Source organism: Sapajus apella, unplaced genomic scaffold (genome assembly GCF_009761245.1).
Source record: "Sapajus apella isolate SASKATOON/1434 unplaced genomic scaffold, GSC_monkey_1.0 scaffold152, whole genome shotgun sequence".
NCBI lineage: Eukaryota > Metazoa > Chordata > Mammalia > Primates > Cebidae > Sapajus > Sapajus apella.
In genome coordinates, this window is record NW_022437092.1 from 1374350 (window position 1) to 1395714 (window position 21365).

The window sequence follows — 21365 nt, forward strand, 5'->3', positions numbered from 1 at the left end:
TTTTTAAATTAGCCTTGTATGGTGACATGCACCTGTAGTCCTATACACGCAAAAGGCTGAGATGGGAGGAACTCTGAGCCCAGGAGTTCGAGGCTGCAGTGAACCATGATTGCACCACAACATTCCAGCCTAGGCTACCGATAGGCTACCTTGTCAGAAAGAAAGAGGAGGAAGGGAGGGAGGGAGGGAGAGAGGGAGGGAGGGAATGAGGCAGGAAGGAAGAAGGGAGGGAGGGAGGGAGGGAAGGAGGCAGGAAGGAAGGAAGAAGGAAGGAAGGGAGGGAGGGAGGAAGGAAGGAAGGGAGGGAGGGAGGGAGGGAGGAAGGAAGGAAGGAAAAAGGAAAAGAGAAAAAAGGAGAAATAAAGGGAGAAAAAGAAGAGAGGAGAAAAGAGAGAAAGAAAAGAAAAAGAGGCCAGATGTGGTGGCTCACGCCTGTAATCCCAGCACTTTGGGAGGCTGAGGAAGGAGGATCACTTGAGGTCAGGAGTTCGAGACTATCCTGGTCAACATGGTGAAATCCTGCCTCTACGAAAAATACAAAAATTAGCCGGGCATGGTGGTGGGCGCCTGTAATCCCAGCTACTCAGAAGGCAGGAGAATTGCTTGAACCCAGGAGGCGTAGGTTGCAGTGGGCTGAGATTGTGCCATTGCATTCCAGCCTGGGGGACAGGGTGAGAAGGAAGGGAGGAAGGGAGGGACGAAGGGAGGGGAGAGAAAGAAAGAAGACAGAGAAAAAGGAGAGAGAAAAAGAAAGGAGAGAGAAGGAGAAAAAGAAAAGGGAAAGGAGAAGAGACAGGAAGGAGAGAGAAAGAAAGGCAAGAGATAAAAGAAAGAAAGAAGAGAGAGAAAAGAGAGGAAAGAAAGGAGAAAGAAAAAGGGAAAAGAAAAAAATCAGCCAAATTCAGAAGCTCAACCCCACACAGGAACCTTTCATAAGTCACTTCAGCACCCACAGATATAAGTAGGTGGCGCACAGAATGAGGCTGCCCCCAGATTGCAAAGAACCGATTGAAAGAAAGCAGGAGGAGGGAGGAATGATCGCCATCCCATCTCCTCTCACCTGCGCTAGCATGCAAAGAAGTGAGAACTCTCCCAGCCTCTTCTAAGCAGATCAACTCAGTATCAGCTTAACACACGTAGTTACCCTCTGGTTTCTTTCCAAATCCTGTAACTAATGGAGTTTAAAAGGTCTATCCTTCATGACGCCTTTAAGCTTCAATTTACTCCCGTGAAAACTCAGTCTTAATTGCCCACAACTGTGCATTTATAAAGTCTTTTGTGTGTTGCCAAATACTTTCCCATTGTGCTGAAAAAGAAATCTGCGGCTGCTTTTATAAGCACTTCTGCATGAAGAGCATTTTTCTTCCCATTTCACAGAAATAAAACTGAAAACAGGAGGTAGATTCAAGTGTGTTCCAGCTACAAGGTTTTATTTCACCCCTCTCCAAAAATATTCTTACTGCCCATAATATATATAATATATATTCTTTTGTTGTTTTTTTTTTAAAGAGACAGGGTCTTGCTCTGTCACCCAGGTTGGAGCACAGTGGCACCATCATAACTCATAGCAGCCTTGAATTTCTGGGCTCAAGTGATCCTCCTGAGTAGCTGGGACCACAGGCCCCTGCACCACAACAGGCTAATTTTTATAATTGTTAAATTTTTCATAAAGATGGGATCTCCCTATGCAGCCCAGGCTGGTCTCAAACTCCTGGCCTCAGTGATCCTCCTGTCTCAGTCTCCCAAAGCTCCAGGGTGGTAGGTGTGAGCCCTCACGCCCAGCCACATCAATATTAAAGAAAGAAAGAATCTGCCTGGCATGGTGGCTCACTCCTATAATCTCAGCACTTTGGGAGACTGAGGCAGGTAGATCACGAAGAAGTCAGGAGTTCAAGACCAACATAGTGAAATGCCATCTCTACTACAAATGCAAAAATTAGCCAGGTGTGGTGGCGCATGCTTATAGTCCCAGCTACTGGGGATGCTGACGAAGGAGCATCCCCAGTAGCTGGGAGGCAGAGGTTGCAGTGAGCCAAGACCAAGCACTTGCACTCCAGCCTGGATGGCAAAGTGAGACTCCATCTTGAAAGAAAGAAAGAAAAAGAAAGAGAGAGAGAGGAAGGAAGGAAGGAAGGAAGGAAGGAAGGAAGGAAGGAAGGAAGGAAGGAAGGAAGGAAGAAGGAAGAAAGGAAGGAAGGGAGAGAGAAAGAAAGAAAAAGAAAAAAAGAAAGAAAAGAAAGAAAGAAAAGAAAGGAAGGAAGGAAGGGGAAAGAAAGAAAGGAAGGAAGGAAGGAAGGAAGGAAGGAAGGAAGGAAGGAAGGAAGGAAGGAAAGGAAAGGAAAGGAAAGGAAAAGAAAAGAAAGAAGGAAGGAAGGAGAGGAGAGGAGAAAGAGAGAGAAAGAATCCAGTTTACAGGTTGGGTGGGCTGCGTGGTACCTACACATTAACTAAAATCCCAGAGTTCAGTGACAGCGTAAGCACTTTGATAGCAAAAATTCTGAACAAGCCAGGCTCTGAGATTCCCACTTGTGGTCCCAGCAACCCAGGAGGCTGAGACAGGAGGATCAGCCCAGGAGGTCGAGGCTGCAGTGAGAAATGACCAGATCATGCTACTGTACTCCAGCCTGGATGACAAAATGAGGCCCCAACTCTGAAGATTAATTAAGTTCCGAAAGCAGAGGAGTGTTTCTACCTGAGACGGCAGGAAGAGAAGCAGAAAAGTCAAAGCCTAAGGCGCATATCCCAGGTGACATCTTTGGAGACGTGCACCTGCTTATCCCACAGCCTGACACGGGATGCTCAGTTTCCCTCCCGAGTGCTACATAGCACATAGCTCCAGTCTCCCCATCTCATTAGAGGCCCCATGTTCGTCCTGATACCCAAGCCAGAAGTTGACTTGTCATTCATGGTTTCTTGCTTCTCTTCACTCTGGGCATCAAATCCACCCACAGGTACCATCCACCCACTTCCAAAATATATCCTGAGGGCCAGGCGTGGGGACTCATGCCTATAATCCCAATACTTTGGGAGACTAAGGCAGGAGTATCTTTTGAGCCCAGGAGTTCAAGACCAGCCTGGGCAACATAGCAAGACTTGTCTCTGCAAAAAAAAAAAAAAAAAAAAATTAATTAGCCAGGTGTGATGGCATGCAACAGCAATGGTGATCCCAGCTACTCAGGAAGCTGAGGCAGGAGGATGAGCTGAGCCCAGAAAGTTGAGGCTGCAGTGAGCTGTAATCATGCCACTGCACTCCAGCCTGGACGACAAAGTGAAACCCTGTCTCAAAAATAAAAATAAGCCAGGCGTGGTGGCTCATGCCTATAATCCCAGCACTTTGAGAGGCCAAGGCAGAAGGATCACTTGAGGCCAGGAGCTCAAGACTAGCCTGGACAACATGGTGAAACACTGACTCTACTAAAAACACAAAAATTAGCCAGGCGTGATGGCGGGCACCGTAATTTCAGCTACTTGGGAGGCTGAGGCTGGAGAACCACTTTCACCCATGAGAAGGAGGTTGCAATTAGCTGAGATTGCTCCGCTGCACTCCAGCCTGGGTGACAGAGCAAGACTCTGTCTCAAAAAAATAAAAACAAAACATATCCTGAGTCCAACCACTTCCTGCACTGCCTGGCTGCCATCCTCAATCATCTGAACCTCATTCTTCCCTGCTCCCACTCCCAATCCATTCTCCCCTCTGCAATCAGTGGGGTTGTTCTAAAATGTCAATCAGGCCAGGCGCAGTGGCTCACACCTGTAATCCTAACACTTTGGGAGGCCAAGGTGAGCAGATTACCTGAGGTCAGGGGTTCAAGACCAACCTCGCCGACATGGAGAAACCCAATCTCTACTAAAAATACAAAAATTACCCAGACCTGCTGGCATGTGCCTGTAATCCTAGCGAGAGGCTGAGGCAGGAAAACTGCCTGAACCCAGGAGGCAGTGAGCCGAGATTGTACCACTGCATTCGAGTCTGGGCAACAGACTAAGACTCCATCTCAAAATAATAATAATAATAAATTAAATTAAATATCAATCAGCACCGGATGTGGTGGCTCACGCCTGTAATCCCAGCACTTTGGGAGTCCAAGGTGGGTGGATCAACTGAGGTCAAGGGTTCAAGACCAGCCTGGCCAACATAGTGAAACCCCATCTCTACTAAAAATATAAAAATTAGCCAGGCATGGTGGTAGACACCTGTAATCCCTGCTACTCGGGAGGCTGAGGCAGGAGAATCACTTGACCCAGGAGGTGAAGTTTGCAGTGAGCCAAGATCATGCCACTGCACGTCAGCCTGGGCAACAGAGTGAGACTCTGTCTAAAAAAAAAAAAAAAAAAAATGTCGATCAGCACATTTGCTTTTGCTGGAATAAAAGCCACACCCTCATCCCTGTGGCTTCGTCCCCTCCCCTTCTCCCTGTTGCCCTTTTAGCCCCAGAATCACTGGCCTCCTCCGTTTCTGGGCTGTGCCAAGTTCATTCCACCTTCGCACCTGCTGTTCCCTCTTCCTGGAATGCTCTTCCCCCAGTCTCGGACAGGCCAGCTTCCTGCCATCATGCAAGGCTGTGATCAGATGCCGGCTTGCAGAGCCATCCCGCCGGAAGCACCTCCCGAGCAGGTGCTCTCATCATGCTCCCCCGTGGGGTCTTCCTTAGGCTGTTTGTTGCTCCCCGGGACCAGAACATGCTTGCAGGTTTCTGTCACATCCACCTCCCCGGTGGGATCCCGGCCGCATTTGAACAAGAATCTTGGCCTGTTTCATTTGCTATTGGGTCCCCAATACCTTCACTATTTCTTGCCTGAATGAATGAATGAAAGAATGTTCTTAGGAGGCCGGGCGCGGTGGCTCAAGCCTGTAATCCCAGCACTGTGGGAGGCCGAGGCGGGTGGATCATGAGGTCAAGAGATTGAGACCATCCTGGTCAACATGGTGAAACCCCGTCTCTACTAAAAATACAAAAAATTAGCTGGGCATGGTGGCGCGTGCCTGTAATCCCAGCTACTCAGGAGGCTGAGGCAGGAGAATTGCCTGAACCCGGGAGGCGGAGGTTGCGGTGAGCCGAGATCGTGCCATTGCACTCCAGCCTGGGTAACAAGAGCGAAACTCTGTCTCAAAAAAAAAAAAGAATGTTCTTAGGAATGAGGCTATCGAGGAAAACGTCATTAAGCTCCTTCCAAACCACCACCAGGGGTCTAGGACTTTTCAATTTTATGTATTTATTTTTAATTTATTATTATTATTATTTTGAGACCGTCTCACTCTGTTGCCCAGACTGGAGTGCAGTGGCACGATCTCAGCTCACTGCAACCTCTGCTTCCCAAGTTCAAAATATTCTCTGCCTCAGCCTCCTGAGTAGCTGTGATTACAGGCACCTGCCACCACACCCAGCTAATTTGTGTATTTTTAGTAGAGGCGGGGTTTCACCATGTTGGCCAGACTGGTCTCAACCTCCTGACCTCAGGTGATCACCTGCCTCGGCCTCCCAAAGTGCTGGGATTACAGGTGCGAGCCACTGCACCCAGCTGTTTTATTATTATCTTTGAGATGGGGTCTCACTCTGTTCCCCAGGCTGCACTGCAGAGGCACAGTCCTACCTCACTGCAGCCTCGAACTCCTGGGCTCAATCGATCATCCCACCTCAGCCTCTCGAGTAGCTGGGACCACAGGTGCACACCACTATGCCCGGATAATTATTTTATTTTATTTTTTGAGAGATGGGGTCTCATTACGTTGCCCAGGCTGGTCTCTAACTCCTGGCCTCAAACGGTCCTCCCGCCCCAGCCCCCCAAAGTGCTGGGATTACAGGCATGAGCCACCGTGCCCAGTCTGGGATGTTTTCCTAAGTAGGGAAGGGATAAAGCATGCTGGGAAATAAGGCATATTCTGGAACAAGGTCCAGCCTCTTCACACAACAATGAACCGTGGGATCCCAGGAAAATTGCCTAACCCTCTCTGAGTCTCTGCTTTCTCCTCCACGACGGGGGGATCGTGGCAAGTACCTCAGAGAGACATTGTCCTGAAGGGTCATTAGGCTCCCCCAGGAGAAGACAATGCGATGAGCACAGCGCCGGGCCGTGGAAAGTGCCAGGTCCACACCTGCTCTAGTGTTGACGTGGGGCAGGTGGGCAGAGCGGGGCATCTGCAGGAAAGGGACAGCCGCTCCAGCTACGTCACCGAGGGCGCTTTGCAGGGGACTCATGAGTGGCTCCTCTGGAGCCTCAGCTGTCCTATGTGTACACACGAGAAGCAAACACATCCTAGCCAGCGGTCACTCCCTCCCCACCCGGATGCCTGCCCCTGGCACCTGCAGGGACCCCGTGACCAAATGTGCTGTCCCTTCTCTCTCTCTCTGTGTTTGCCCAACCTCAGCACGGAGGAAGTGGCAAAATGAATAGGGTTTGCTCCACTGGCAATCAGCCAGGTTCCACCAACAGGCCGCGCCAAGGAGACAATGGAAAAAGCAAATAGAAGAAAATAAACACCAGAAAATGTGAGGCCACGGAAAGCCTCACTGTTCATGTCATAGCAATCATCACACCTGTCTGCCACACCAGGTATCGGCGGTACCCCCCACTTTCCCACTCCTGAAATGGGAGCTGACCCCTCTGTCGCCAAGCCTGGACCAGCCTGAATTGCCATGGCAACCGGATGGCACCTGGAGATGCTCCCGATTCACATAGCCTGATGCAGGAGCTCTAGGGGAAGAGAAGAGAGGGAAGGACCACAGGCAAGTCTGCGGGTGCTTTCCGTGACCACCCCCTGTAGACACGAACATTGACCTGGCTGTGACAGGCACCAGGCTTCACCACCCACAAGCGAAGCAAGTGGTCACAACTGGTAAAAATGAGTAAAAGATACAGCACTTTTTTTTTTTTTTTTTTTTTGAGACGGAGTCTTGCTCTCGTCGCCCAGGCTGGAGTGCAATGGTGTGACCTCGGCTCACTGCAACCTCCGCCTCCTGAGTTCAAGCGATTCTTCTGCTTCAGCCTCCCGAGTAGCGGGGATTACAGGTGCCCACCACCACACCCAGCTAATTTTTAGTAGAGACAGGGTTTTGCCATGTTGACCAGACTAGTCTCGAACTCCTGACCTCAAGTGATCTGCCCACCTCGGCCTCCCCAAAGTGCTGGGATTACAGGCATGAGCCACCACACCTGGCCTTAATTTTTGAAAAGTCGAGGAAAAACTGGTTCATCCCACACTAGAAAAACACATGATGCTGCAGCCAGGCATCATGTCCGGTGCCTGTAGTCCCAGCTACTTGGGAGGCTGAGGCCAGAGGATCACTTGAGCCCAGGAGGTCAAGGCTGCAGTGAGCTGTTTGCACCACTGCACTCTAGCTGGGACGACAGAGTGAGACCCCGACTCTTAAAAAAAAAGTGGGGGGTGCACATAGGTTTTGCAAGATGCCCAATGTTAAAAAAAAAAAAAAAGAGAGAGAGAAGAAAAGCGGGGGAATGTGGGAAAGAAAAACACGTAATGCTCCTTGGAAGGGGATGGGAGCTCAGAAATGCCCATGTCCTTTATCTAAGGAATTCAACAGAGAGCGCCAGGCAGGGGCTGCACTGTGACCTTCCAAACTCTCCCTTTATTCTCTGGCATGGGGAAATGTCTTTTTCCACCCATCTTGGAGGAAAATTTAAAAACTAAAAATGAAAAGATAAATAAGTGAAAACTAAAAATGAGAGGCCAAGATGGGAGAATCGCTTGAGCCCAGGAGATTGAGGCTGCAATGAGCTCTGATCATACCACTGCACTCCACTCCAGCCTGGGTGACAGAGCAAGGCCCTGTCTCTCTCTCTCTCTCTCTCTCTCTCTCTCTCTCTCTCTCTCTCTCTTTTTTGAGATGGATTCTCTCTCTGTCACCAGGCTGGAGTGCAGTGGCGCATATTGGCTCACTGCAACCTCCGCCTCCCGAGTTCAAGTGATTCTCCTGCCTCAGCCTCCTGAGTAGCTGGGACTACATGTGCCCGCCACCATGCCCAGCTAATTTTTGTATTTTCAGTAGAAATGGAGTTTCAGCATGTTGGCCAGGATGGTCTCAATCTCTTGATCTCGTGATCCACTCGCCTCAGCCTCCCAAAGTGCTGGGATTACAGGTGTGTGCCACCACCCCCGGCCGACCCTGTCTCTTAAAAGAAAGTACAAGAGATGAACTTGAACCACTCTTGCTGGTTCTGAGATGAGGAGGCCACAAGCCAGGGAATGCAGGCAACCCCTGAAAGCTGAGAATGATCCCCTGCTGACAGCCAGCAAGGAAGCAGGACTCGAGTCCTCTACAGCATGAAACTGGATTCTGCCAACAACTTAAATGAACAAGAAAACAGATTCTTCTCTAGAGCCTCTGAAGGAAGCACAGCCCAGCAACACTTTGATTTCAGCCCAGCCAGGCCTGTTGCATTTTTGGATTTCTGGATTTCTGACCTACAGAAACTGTGAGATAATGAGTGGTTTTGGTTTTGTTTGTTGAGACGGAGTCTCACTCTGTCATCTAGGCTGGAGTGCAATCTCAGTTCACTGCAACCTCCACCTCCCAGGTTCAAGCTATTCTCCTGCCTCAGCCTCCCCAGTAGCTGGGACTACAGGTGCGCACCACCAAGCCCAGCTAAGTCATGTGTTTTTAGTAGAGGCGGCATTTCACCACGTTGGCCAGACTGGTCTCAATCTCTTGACTTCAGGTGATCCGCTTGCCTCAGCCTCCCAAAGTGCTGGGATTACAGGCGTGAGCCACCGCACCCAGCTGTTTTATTGTTGAGATGGGTTCTCACTCTGTCACCCAGGCTGGAGTCCAGAGGCATGATCCTACCTCACTGCAGCCTCAAACTCCTGGGCTCCATCAATCATCCCACCTTAGCCGCTCAAGTAGCTAGGACTACAGGTGCACACCATTATGCCCGGATAATTATTTTATTTTTTTGAGAGATGGGGTCTCACTATGTTGCCCAGGCTGCTATTCCCCAGAATGCTGCGACTAAAGTCCTGCATTGTAGATCTTCATGTACTTCTACAAGTAGAGGAAAAACATTCTCTGAAACTCTGCAGGTTCATCACACACATTGGAAAAACACGTGATGCTGCAGCCAGGCCTCATGGCCAGCGCCTGTGGTCCCAGCTACTTGGGAGGCTGAGGCCACAGGATCACTTGAGCCCAGGAGGTCAAGGCTGCAGTGAGCTATGATTGCACCACTGCGCTCTAGGCGGGGCGACAGAGTGAGACCCCGAGGTGGAATTGCTCTGTCAAAGAGTGTAGGGCTGGGCGAGGTGGCTCATACCTGTAATCCCAGCACTTCCGGAGGTTTGCATTCAAGTGGAATATACACAGGGGTGGCGTCCTGATTGCAACCACAGAAGTGTTCCCTTAAAAGCAGCTTAACACCTTGCGAGGTCAAGGCAGGAGGGTCACTTGGGGCCAGGAGATCGAGACCAGCCTGGCCTACATGGTGAAATCCCGTCTCTGCTAAAAATACAAAATACAAAAATTAGCCGGGCGTGGCGGCAGGCGCTATAATCCCAGCCACTTGAGAGGCCGAGGCACGAGAATCGCTTGAGCCCGGGAGGCGGAAGTTACCGTGAGCTGAGATTGTGCCCCTGCACTGCAGCCTGGGCAACAGAACAAGACTCTGTCTAAAAGAAAAATAAAACAAAATAATAATAAATGAAACAAAAGCAGCTTAAAAACAGCATCTATGTTTGAAATCACATCTCCTCCCTTCCTCTCTCTTTTTCTTTCTCTCTTTGGCCTCGATTCTCCTTCCTCCGCTTGTCCGTTGACCCTGCCTTTCTCTGTGTGCTAAGAGCTCCATCAATAAAACATCTCAATCTAGCCCTGGACGAAACAGGGGTTGCTAAGACCCAGGGAAATGGTCTCCCAAGTTCTAGGCTGGAGAGTGTGAAATTCAGCAGACCGTGGATTCTAACAGCTCCTAAGGTGGCGCCAGGATGAAGATCATTGACCTTCAAATGCATTCGGCACCTTCCGGGTGATGTTTTATTTGGCTGATAGTAGAAGCGATTTCCAGGCCCTGAACAAACAGTCTCCATGGTAGGGAGCCAGGGATGGAGCAACCGCTAAGGACCGTCCTAGAACTGAAAACTCCGAGCCAGGAAGCAACCCAAATGTGCATCGATGGTGGGATAAACAAAAAGATGTGCTGCACACACACACAGAGAGGTCATTCAGGCTTGGAGGGCGAGGAAATTCTGGCCGGGCGCGGAGGCTCACATCTGTAATCTCAGCATGTGGGGAGCCCCAGGTGGGCAGATCATCAAGAGATCGAGACCAGCCTGGCCAACATGGTGAAACCCCGTCTCTACTGAAAATATAAAAATTAGCCAGGCGGGCCGGGCGCGGTGGCTCAAGCCTGTAATCCCAGCACTTTGGGAGGCCGAGGCGGGTGGATCACGAGGTCAAGAGATCGAGACCATCCTGGTCAACATGGTGAAACCCCGTCTCTACTAAAAATACAAAACATTAGCTGGGCATGGTGGCGCGTGCCTGTAATCCCAGCGACTCAGGAGGCTGAGGCAGGAGAATTGCCTGAACCCAGGAGGCAGAGGTTGCGGTGAGCCGAGATCGCGCCATTGCACTCCAGCCTGGGTGACAAGAGCGAAACTCCATCTCAAAAAAAAAAATTAGCCAGGCGTGGTGGTGCACACCTGTAATCCCAGCTACTTGGGAGGCTGAGGCAGAAGAACCACTTGAACCTGGGAGGTGGAGGTTGCAGTGAGTAGAGATCACACCATTGCACTCCAACCTGGTGACAGAACAAGATTCCACCTCAAAAAAAAAAAAAAATGATTACAGTGGTCAATTATAAAATCGTTACATATATTTTATCAAAAGTTTTCAAAATGTGTAAAAAAAAAATCCTTTATAAGCGGTGATCCATAAATGTCCACCCGTCTTCATGTAGGTATGTAAGTTCACACACAGGCCCCAGTGTTTGCCCCAGTGTTTCAGCCTTCATGCCTCATCGCATGAACATCCACTTACTGAGGGCATCAACAAGCAGACATAAGAACTGATACGTGAATATAGACATCAGTAAGTGGGTATAGGCACCAATAAGTGGATATGGACATCAATAAGAGAATACAGGCACTAATAAGTGAATATAGACATCAATAGTGGATATAGACACCATATAGGCATCAATAAGTGCATGTTGGCCCAATAAGAGGATATAGACTTTAATAAATGGATACAGGCACGAGTAAGTGGCTAAGGCACGAACAGGTAGATGCAGGCATCAATGAATGGATACAGGCACCAGCAAGTAGAGACAGGCATCAACAGCCAGGTATGGACATATGCAAGGGTAGTTTCGCTCATTCTAGCTGAAGCCCGAAGCTACCCCACCTTGTGCAGGGGGGACCCCCTCACGCCCCATCTTTGCCTAGACAAGCAAACAGCAAGATGAACGAGAAAGCAAAGCTGGGGCCAACAAACGCTCTCATCCCCTGGGGCAAAACTGCAGAACTGCCCCACATACACAAGAACAGAGCTAAATAAAATGCCAGGCCAGATGGCCAAGGTTGAGCAGAAGCTGAGGCCAGCAAGCCAACACAGCCCCGAGTGTGGCTGGAAGTGTTCGTCCCCCTGGTGAGAACAAACCATGTCGCAGCCGGTGTCGTGTTCCACCCACTTTCTCCTTCACCAGCTGGACAGTGTGATCACGGTGTGGTGAGACAAACATGCACCCTCCCACCGAGATGAACAGATCGCCCGGGGTTGCTGGGTAGCTGGGCAGCCCCAGGACACTGAGGGGGATTGCAGGAAGCGGGGAAGAAGGGGAGGAGACCCCCAGGGGTGCAGGCTGTTGGGCTGAATCTCAGGCTGAATTCTTCTTCCCAACTTCGCTTTGTGGCTCTGTTATCCTCCCCATCACTCATGCATCCATTCCTCATTCATTCATTCATCCAGCAATATTTATTGAGCATCTACTGTATGCCAGGCACTGTTCTCAACACTGGGGATTAGGACATGAATAACAGAGACAGAAGTCCCTCCTGGAGCTGGCATTCTAATGAAGGAGATGGACGAGAAACAGGAAACACTCGTGAAATAGACAGAATGTCAGATAGAGATAAGAAAACGGGGCCAAGTGCAGTGACTCACACCTGTCATCCCAGCCCTTTGGGAGGCCAAGGTGGGTGGATCACGAGGTCAGGAGTTCGAGACCAGCCTAGCCAACATGGTGAAACCCTGCTCTACTAAAAATACCAAAAAAATTAACCAATAAATTACTGATGGTGAAAACACACCTGTAATTCCAGCTATTGGGGAGGCTGAAGCAGGAGAATCTCTTGAACCCAGGAGGTGGAGGTTGCAGTGAGCCAAGATCATGCCATTGCACTCCAGCCTAGGTGACAGAGCAAGACTCTGTCTCAAAAAAATAAAAAGAAAATCCTGCCAATGCCCACACCTCCCGTCTGCCCATGGCTCTGTGCCTCTAGCACCTGCTGCTCCCAACCTGGGGCTACTCTGGCTGCAGGGGTGAGGCCCAACTGCAGGGGACAGGTCACAGGTGCTACCCCTAGAATATTCCTCAACCAATGGCTGCTTCCAGGAGTTGGTGGAGAAATATCCCCGTCTTTGCAGCCAGCTTGGGCTTGGATTCGGGATCAGCCTCCTCCTGCTATGTGACCCGGAGTAAATCACTCCTCCTCTCTAGGCCAGTTTCCTCATCTGTAAAATGGGGATAATAAAAGCACATCCTTCATAGTGTTATTGTGAGGACGAAATAACCTAATCCCATGCAGCATGCCCCGGACAGTGTCCCGCACATGGTAAGCCCCAGTGTGAGTGTTTGCTGCTGTTACGACTGCACTGCTGTGTATACAGTTACAATGATCGTTTCATTCTCTGTTAAATCCTCAAAGTCTAGCACAGTGCCTGGCCAACAGGAAGAACTCAATAAATCTTTGTTGAAAGGTGGATTGCCAGGTGTGGGGGCTCACCTCTGTAATCCCAGCAATTTGGGAGGCTGAGGTGGGAGGATTGCTTGAGGCCAGGAGTTTAGGACCAGCTGGGGAGACATAGGGAGGCCCCCATCTCAACAGAAAAACAGTAATAAATTAGCCAGGTGTAGTGGTGCACACCTGTAGTCCCAGCTATGAAGGAGACGGAAGCAGAAGGTCCACTTGAGCCCTGGAGGTTGAAGCTGCAGTGAGCTATGATCAAGCCACTGCATTCCAGCCTGGGTGACAGAGCAAGACAGAGAGAGAGAGAGAGGAGAGAAAAAGAAAGATGGGTGAAAGAGAGAGGAGGAAGGAAGGAAGAAAGGAAGGAAGGAAGGAAGGGAGGGAGGGAGGGAGGAAGGAAGGAAGGAAGGAAGGAAGGAAGGAAGGAAGGAAGGAAAGAAAAAGGTAGATCAATTATTCCTCTTGTCCAAGCAGGGCAAAACCAGTGGCATCAGGCCAATACTGAAACTGAACCAAATACCTGGACACTTAGCACCATGTGTCATTCCCATCTCTCTCTCTTTCTCTCTCTCTCTCTCTCTCTCCCCCTCTCTCTCTCTCTCACAAACCTGCTTGACTTCACCAGCATTGGAGAGCTAAAAGGAAACAGTGCAGACTACCAAGAAAAAAATAAAACTTCCCCCACGGTGAGTGTATTTGTCTAATGTTTCTCCCACAAACGAAACCGTGCATCTGTTCTCTGAAGTCATTCTTAGGCAGGAGTGGGTGGGTAACTTTGCTTATACTCCGTCTCCTTGAACTTTTTTCCTGATTAGGTATTCTTGACTCCTCAATACTGAGCAACCGGTGGGTGTGTCAGCATCTCCCTCCCTCATCCCGTCTCTTTGGCCAGGCAGCGTCTGTGTGTGTCATCAACATACTACCGTATTAGTGATTCATTATAGAGGTCATTATATATATACATATACACACATATACCGGGTCTTGCTCTGTTGCCCAGGCTGGGATGCAGTAACATGATTAGAACTCCCTGCAGTCTCTAACTCCTGGGCTCAAGCAATCCTCCCATCTCAGCCTCCCGACAGCTGGCACCACAGGCATTGGCCACCGCGCCTGGCTAATTTTTTAATTTTTTATAGAAACGAGATCTTGCTCTGTTGCCCAGGCTGGTTTTGAACTCCCAGTCTCAAGCAATCCTCCCACCTTGACCTCCCAAAGCTTTGGAATTACAGGCGTGAGCCATTGCGCCCAGCCCACGGTGGTCATTTTGAATTCTGATGTGCTTTGTTTGTTCAACAAATAATTATTAACTACCAACTGTGTACCACTGTGATCCAATTATCATTCACCTTGGGATCTTAAGCTGCTAGAGAAATCACCTAAAAACTGCCTCCCCTTGAAGGGTCAAAACAAAATGTAGTGGGACAGGCACGGTGGCTCATGCCTGTGATCCCAGCACTTCGGAAGTCCGAGGTGGGTGGATCACAAGGTCAGGAGTTCGAGACAAGCCTGGCCAAGATGGTGAAACTCCATCTCTACTAAAAAATACAAAAATTAGCCAGGCGTAGTGGCAGGAGCCTGTAATCCCAGCTACTTGGGAGGCTGAGGCAAGAGAATCACTTGAACGAGGACAGCAGAGGTCGCAGTGAGCTGAGATTGAGGCACTGCACTCCAGCCTGGGCAACAAAGTGAGACTCCATCTCAAGAAAAAAAAAAAAAAGAAAATGAAAATGTAGTGATGGTTTTGCTGGAGAAAAATATTCAACACCAAAAGTTGTAGTCTCTTTAGGAAAAAAAAGTGAGTAGCCCCTCAGATGAGTCCTGAAAAAAAGTTTGAAGATGGTATCTGCCTACCATCTGCAAGATTTTGGTGTCAGTCGCTAAGAATTAACGTTATGAGTTACTAGCGTTCATAATATGCTTCTGTTACTCATATCTGACCAGGATGATGTAATGGAAGGTGAGTAAGGCAAGTGGTAGAGGGAAAAGAAAGAAATGTGAACTAAAAAGGAAATCAGAGGCCAGGCGTGCTGGCTCAAGCCTGTAATCCCAGCACTTCGGGAGGCTGATGTGGGCAGACTGCTTGAACTCAGGAGTTCAAGACCAGCCTGGCCAACATGGTGAAACCCCGTCCCTACTAAAAATATGAAAATTAGCCAGGTGTGGTGGCATGTGCCTGTGGTCCAAGCTACTCAGGAGGCTGAGGCAGGAGAATCACCTGAACCCAGGAAGCAGAGATTGCAGTGAGCCGAGATCACACCACTGCACTCCAGCCTGGAGACACAGCGAGATGCCATCTCAAAAAATAAAATAGCATACAACAAAATAAATAAAATGGAAATCAGAAGTGAAAGAAGCTGGACACACAAATGAATATTGTATGATTCACTTATATGAAATATGAAGAGCAGAAAAAAGTCTATAGAGACAGAGAGTAGATTAGTGGTCGCTTTGGGGGCAGCAGAAGACGGAACTGTGGCGTGACTGCGAATGGGGACAGGGTTTCCCTTTAGGGCGATGAAAACTTTCAGGAACTGGATAGAGGTGGTGGTACAACATTGAGAACAAAGTAAATTGCCATTGAATTGTTTGCTTTAGAATGGTTAAAATGAAGGGCACTTTAGGAGGCAGAGGTGGGTGGACGGAGTGAGCCCAGGAGTTCGAGACCAGCCTGGGAAACATGGCGAAACCCTATCTCTTAAAAAAAAAAAAAAAAAAAAAACTTAGCTGGGCATGGTGGCACAGGTATTCGGGAGGCTGATGTGGGAGGATCACCTGAGCCCTGGAGGTTGAGGCTGCAGTGAGCCAAGATCAGGCCACTGCACTCCAGCCTGGGCATTGAGTAAGACCCTGTCTCAATCAATCGGTCAATCAATCAAATGGTTAGAATGGTAAACTTTACGTGTATTTTACCATAATTTAAAAACAAACTGACCAGGCGCAGTGGCTCATACCTGTAACCCCAGCACTTTGGGAGGCGGAGGTGGGTGGATCACCTGAGGTCAGGAGTTTCAGATCCTCCTGGCCAAAATGCTGAAACCCTGTCTCTACTAAAAATACAAAAATTAGCCGGGCATGGTGGCAGGTGCCTGTAATCACAACTACTTGGAAAGCTGAAGCAGGAGAATCGTTTGAACTCAGGAAGCAGAGGTTGCAGTGAGCTGAGATTGTGACACTGCACTCCAGCCTGGGCAAGAGAGTAAGAATCCATCTCAAAAATAAATAAATAAGAAAAAGAAATCAAACACAAGCTCTGGAGAGTAATGTGAAAGTATTTAGCGGGCACGTACTAGGTGCCTGGCACTGGGTATCACCTGGCTGGGCCTCCCAGCAATGCTAAGACATAGGCGCCGTCCTGATCCTTGCTGTCAGCCAGGAGCACCGAGGCACAGAGGGGCTGACTGGCTCCCCTGGGTCACACGCCAATGCGTGTGCGGCCTCTGGGGCTTCTCAGATGCTGACCTGCTCATGACTCACCCAGCCTCAAGTTCAAATGCAGACTCTAACTCAGCAGGGCTGAGTGGAGCCTGAGACTGGCTAAGACCTACACTTTGCGGGGAGGATCTCTTCCCTGGGGGTTAAGTCTTCCCTCCCCCACTGGACAAATTTGGCCTTGCCCAAGGGGGCCAGAAAACGCTTACCCAGAGCTCTCATCTGTCTGTCACTGTGGAAACAGCTAGCGTTGAAAGATCCTGGAATAGAAGCTCCTTTATTTGCCCTGGGCCAAGGGGGCCCTCTGGTTCTATACAGTAACATTTTAAATAATAATGATCATAAATGAAACCCTCTGCCAGAGCTTTTGATGTCCACGAGTTTTATAGGTCATTTGCCCAGTAATTTCGTTCAATGTCAAATCCACCCTCCCCCTCTTGAACTCACTGATGATCTTCCATTTTCTTCTGGGGGAGGCTGGATTGAACTGAACCCATCTTACGTGGAGGGAAAGTGTTATTTGCACTGAGTGACATCTTGAGATGTCTCCTGTGATCTCTATGTCTTGAAGGAAAACAGGGTATCCACACAAGGATAAGCTCAGCCCTCTTAGACTTCTACAGTTAGAGGACCTTCCTGCAGCCTGGGATTGGGGTGTTGAGGAGGGACTAGGTCGGTGTCACCTGTAGGCGCCTGCAAGCGGCCTGAGATTTTTTCAGAGAAAGAGCAGGTGTGGGATGTATCAGGGCCGCCCTGAAGCCATTGTCTCCGAACAGAACAGGACCCATGAGTTGGGGATACCTAGAGAAGATTCCTCCATAGGCGGGGCGCAGTGGCCCACGCCTGTAATCCCAGCACTTTGGGAGGCCAAGGCAGGTGGAACACGAGGTCAGGAGTTCAAGACCAGCCTGGCCAAGATGGTGAAACCCCATCTCTACTAAAGCTACAAAAATTAGCCAGGCATGGTGGCGGGCGCCTGTAATCCCAGCTACTGGGGAGGCTGAGGCACAGAATTGCTTGAACCCAGGAGGCGGAGGTTGCAGTGAACCAAGATCGCGCCACTGCACTCCAGCCTGGGCGACAGAGCAAGACTCCTTCTCAAAAAAAAAAAAAAAAGAAGATTCCTCCATAGCACTTTGCCTGGGGTTTGAGGAGAAGGAGGAGAGATGGAAGCTTCCCTCTTATTAGTTCTGCCTCTGGGAAGGTGCTCTGACCTCCTGTTGACTTTCTAAATTGGCTCCTTCTCCCGGGTCAGTCTCTCAAGAGCCTCTAAGAGGCTGGAGCAGACAACGTGATCCCCATGCCCCACAGGTCCCGGCAGCATCTGTTGTACGAAGCTGTTAGCTTCAAAGGAAGGAGAGGGGAGAAGAGGAATTCTCCTGCCAGTTTTTCTCACTTCTTGAGAAACAAAAGCCACCCAGAGAGACAACTTGGTCCAAAATTTGAGAGAAAGGGGGAGGGGCGAGGGGGATGGCTCAGAGGGGGTGTCCAACTCTTTCTCTGCTCTTCCTTCCAGTGGGGCAAGGATATCAAATACTAAAAGGAAGACGTGGTTTCCTAAGACAACATAATTATCCTCAACAGCCTCAACTCCATCTGCCATTTATCTCTTTTTCCCAACACCTTCACGCCGCGCTGATCACAGCAAACAAGGCCCAGCCACGCGGGCGTCAGGAACTTTGTTCGGGACCCCCAAAGCCACAGGCAACCATGGGGGGTGGGGCAGTGAGGGGGTATTGCCTGATTCTCAAAGTTGTTACTTGTTCAAAGCAGCACGAGACTTAAAATGTGGACCTGAATGGGGCGGGGTGGGGGGGGGGATGTAAAAAAGTGGAATCTGACTTAGGACAGAGATGCTCATTCTTGGGAAAATGTCACATGCTCTGGGCAGATGGCAAAGACGTTGGTTGCCGGGAGGGGGCTTGCCAAGGGCAATTGAATGAAAATGGATTTTTAAGAAAGAAACAGGAATACGCTGGAAATGAAGAGTCTGCCCCCCCACCCCCTTCCTCCCAGCAAGAGAAACTGTTTTTAAGACAGAAGCACGTGAAATCTGGAAATAAACTGCACACCCATGAGGAAAAACTCTTCATAGAGGGAGCCGGGGAAGATCTTTGTATTTCTACCTTTGCAGATGGAGGTAATTTGCAGCAGGGAGAAAAAGATTAAACTCCCTGCAGGACTCTGCCTGCAGCGTCCCCACCCCTCCGACGTCCCACTCACCTGTATGGCACCAGCGCTGCGACTCGGGGGACATGGCTAGTGGTCAACACTCCAAGTCCTCCAGGGGTCCCGAGGGTCCCACCTCATCAGCACCCAGGGGTCCAAGCCCTCTAAAATCCATGCCTCCATGGCCCACCCAATGGAAAGAAGAAGGGTGGCCCACAGAGAGGAGGGAGAAACGTGGGTGCCAAGAAGAGCAGTTTTCTGAGCGGAGGTCTCCCCACAAAAGCAGACAGTGAACGGGGATGCTGTACCAGCTGCCAAGGAGGAAAAAAAAAAAAAAGAGAGAGAGGAGGAGGAGGTTTCCCTGATGCTGGGAGGAGGGAAAGGAGGATCGATCGTTAGCTCCTGACCATCTTCAGCAAACTGCCACACGGGGACCCAGCCTGAGGAGATCAATCCAGGCAGAAGCTGAGAGCAGGCCAGCCCACTGCTCCTCAGGGGGAAAAGTAATTTACGATTCATGCTGTCTTCTCTACGCCCCTTCACGCTGCACCGTGACCTCCCAGCACAGAGCAGAGCTGTCGTCTCAGAAAGAAGACTTTTTCCCCCCACCATTTGGGCTTCCCTTAAAGAGCAGAGGAACGGTGGTAAGAAGAGAATTCTCTCTCTTCCACTGGTTCCTGTCGGGGGTCCGGGGAGGGGGCGTGTAGAACAGGCATCAGGCAGCAGGGATATGGAATCATGTTATAATTTAACCATCTCCACCCCGCCCCATTGCAACCTAAATTATTTATGCTCTTAGAAAACTGATAATTAGAGGACAGCTGCGAACCTCCTCTCTGAGTCTGTTGTGTTCATTCTGGAAACAACTTCCCCATACCCTGATCTCCTCCCTCAGGCAGAGGGGTTGTATTGTCAGAAAAGAAAGGCGGAGAAAGGGAAAGTTGAGTCCTTTCATGCCAAACAGCCATGGATTGCGAGTTGGTGAGTTTGTCTGCAATCTTTTCAAAGGGGCCCCCTGTTAAGGATGGGGGTTGTGTTTTTCCTATATGAAGCCTCAAGGGCACAGAGAGTCTCAAATTTTTCCCCAAGGCTGAGCCACGATGGGGGGATCTACCTCATTAAGAAAAACGCAGCATTTAGACAGGTGGGGAAAATCAGACTTGGCTGGGTGCTAGGGGATTTTAAGGAATTCACGTGAGTTTTGTAAGAACTGTTGGTGGTATTTGGTTATATTGTTCTTTAAAAGTGTTTATCTGTAAGCCTGGCACGGTGGCTCAGGCCTGTAATCCCACCACTTTGGGAGGCTGAGGTGGGTGGATCACAAGGTCAGGAGTTCAAGAACAACCTGGCCAACATGATGAAACCCCATCTTTACTAAAAATACAAAAATTAGCCCGGCGTGATGGCGGCACCTGTAATCCCAGCTACTTGGGAGGCTGAGACAGAATTGCTTCAACCCAGGAAGTGGAGGTTGCAATGAGCCGAGATAGTGCCACCGTACTTGAGCCTGGGCAAAAGAGCAAGACTCCGTCTCAAACAGCAAAAAAAGTATCTGTTACAGGGCCGGGCGCGGTGGCTCAAGCCTGTAATCCCAGCACTTTGGGAGGCCGAGGCGGGTGGATCACGAGGTCAAGAAATCGAGACCATCCTGGTCAACATGGTGAAACCCCGTCTCTACTAAAAGTACAAAAAATTAGCTGGGCATGGTGGCGCGTGCCTGTAATCCCAGCTACTCAGGAGGCTGAGGCAGGAGAATTGCCTGAACCCAGGAGGCGGAGGTTGCGGTGAGCCGAGATTGCGCCATTGCACTCCAGCCTGGGTAACAAGAGCAAAACTCCGTCTCAAAAAAAAAAAAAAAAAAAAGTATCTGTTACAGATGCATATGGAAGTATTTATGGATCAGGTGATATGATATCTGGATTTGCTTTTTTGGAAACTCCAGGAAACAGCATGGGATAAATAAAATGTGGTATAGCTATGCAATGGAATATTATTCAGCCATGATGAGGAATGAAGCACTGATCCATGCTGCAAAGTGGATGAACCTCAAAAACATGTTGAATGAAAGAAGCCAGACACGAAAGACCACATGGTTGTGTGATTCCATTTATACAAAATGTCCAGAATAGGCAGATACATAGAGATGGAAAACAGGTTAGTGATTATCAGGGACGGGGGAGAGGGACTGCTGACAGGGATGGGGTTTCCTTTCTCAGTCATGAAAATGTTCTGGAACTTGCCAGGCACGGTGGCTCATGTTTGTAATTCAAGCACTTTGGGAGGCCAAGGAGGGTGAATCACAAGGTCAGGAGTTCGAGACCAGCCTGATCAACATGGTGGTGAAACCCTGTCTCTACCAAAAAATACAAAATTAGCCAGGTATGGTGGTGGCACATGCCTGTAATCCCAGCTACAGGAGGCTGAGGCAGGAGAATCGCTTGAACCAAGGAAGTGAAGGTTATGGTGAGCTGAGATTGCACCACTGCACTCCAGCCTGGGCAACAAGAGTGAAACTCCATCTCAAAAAAAAAAAAAAAAAAAATTTCTGGAACTAGATAGAGGTGATGGTTGCACAACATTGTGAACGTATTATGAAATAGCATTTTATTTTATTTTATTTGAGACAGAGTCTTGCTCTGTCATCGCCCAGGCTGGAGTGCAGTGGGGCAATCTTGGCTCAGTGCAACCTCTGCCTCCTGGGTTCAAGCGATTCTCCTGCCTCAGCCTCCCGAGTAGCTGGGATTACAGGAGCCCACCACCATGCCTGGCTAATTTTTGTATTTTTATTAGAGACTAGATTTCACCCATGTTGGCCAGGCTGGTCTCGAACTCCTGACCTCAA

General features: G+C 49.5%; 1 protein-coding gene across 1 annotated transcript in view; it reads right to left on the reverse strand.

Moving 5' to 3' along the window:
- The window catches only part of CACNA1A (calcium voltage-gated channel subunit alpha1 A), a 421027-nt gene extending 402108 nt beyond the window's left edge, over positions 1 to 18919 (reverse strand). The window contains exon 1 of the mRNA XM_032265882.1: positions 18578 to 18919. The gene's annotated coding sequence lies outside the window, so the exon portion shown is untranslated. The remainder of the gene's footprint in view (positions 1 to 18577) is intronic.
- Positions 18920 to 21365: the final 2446 nt, after the last annotated feature.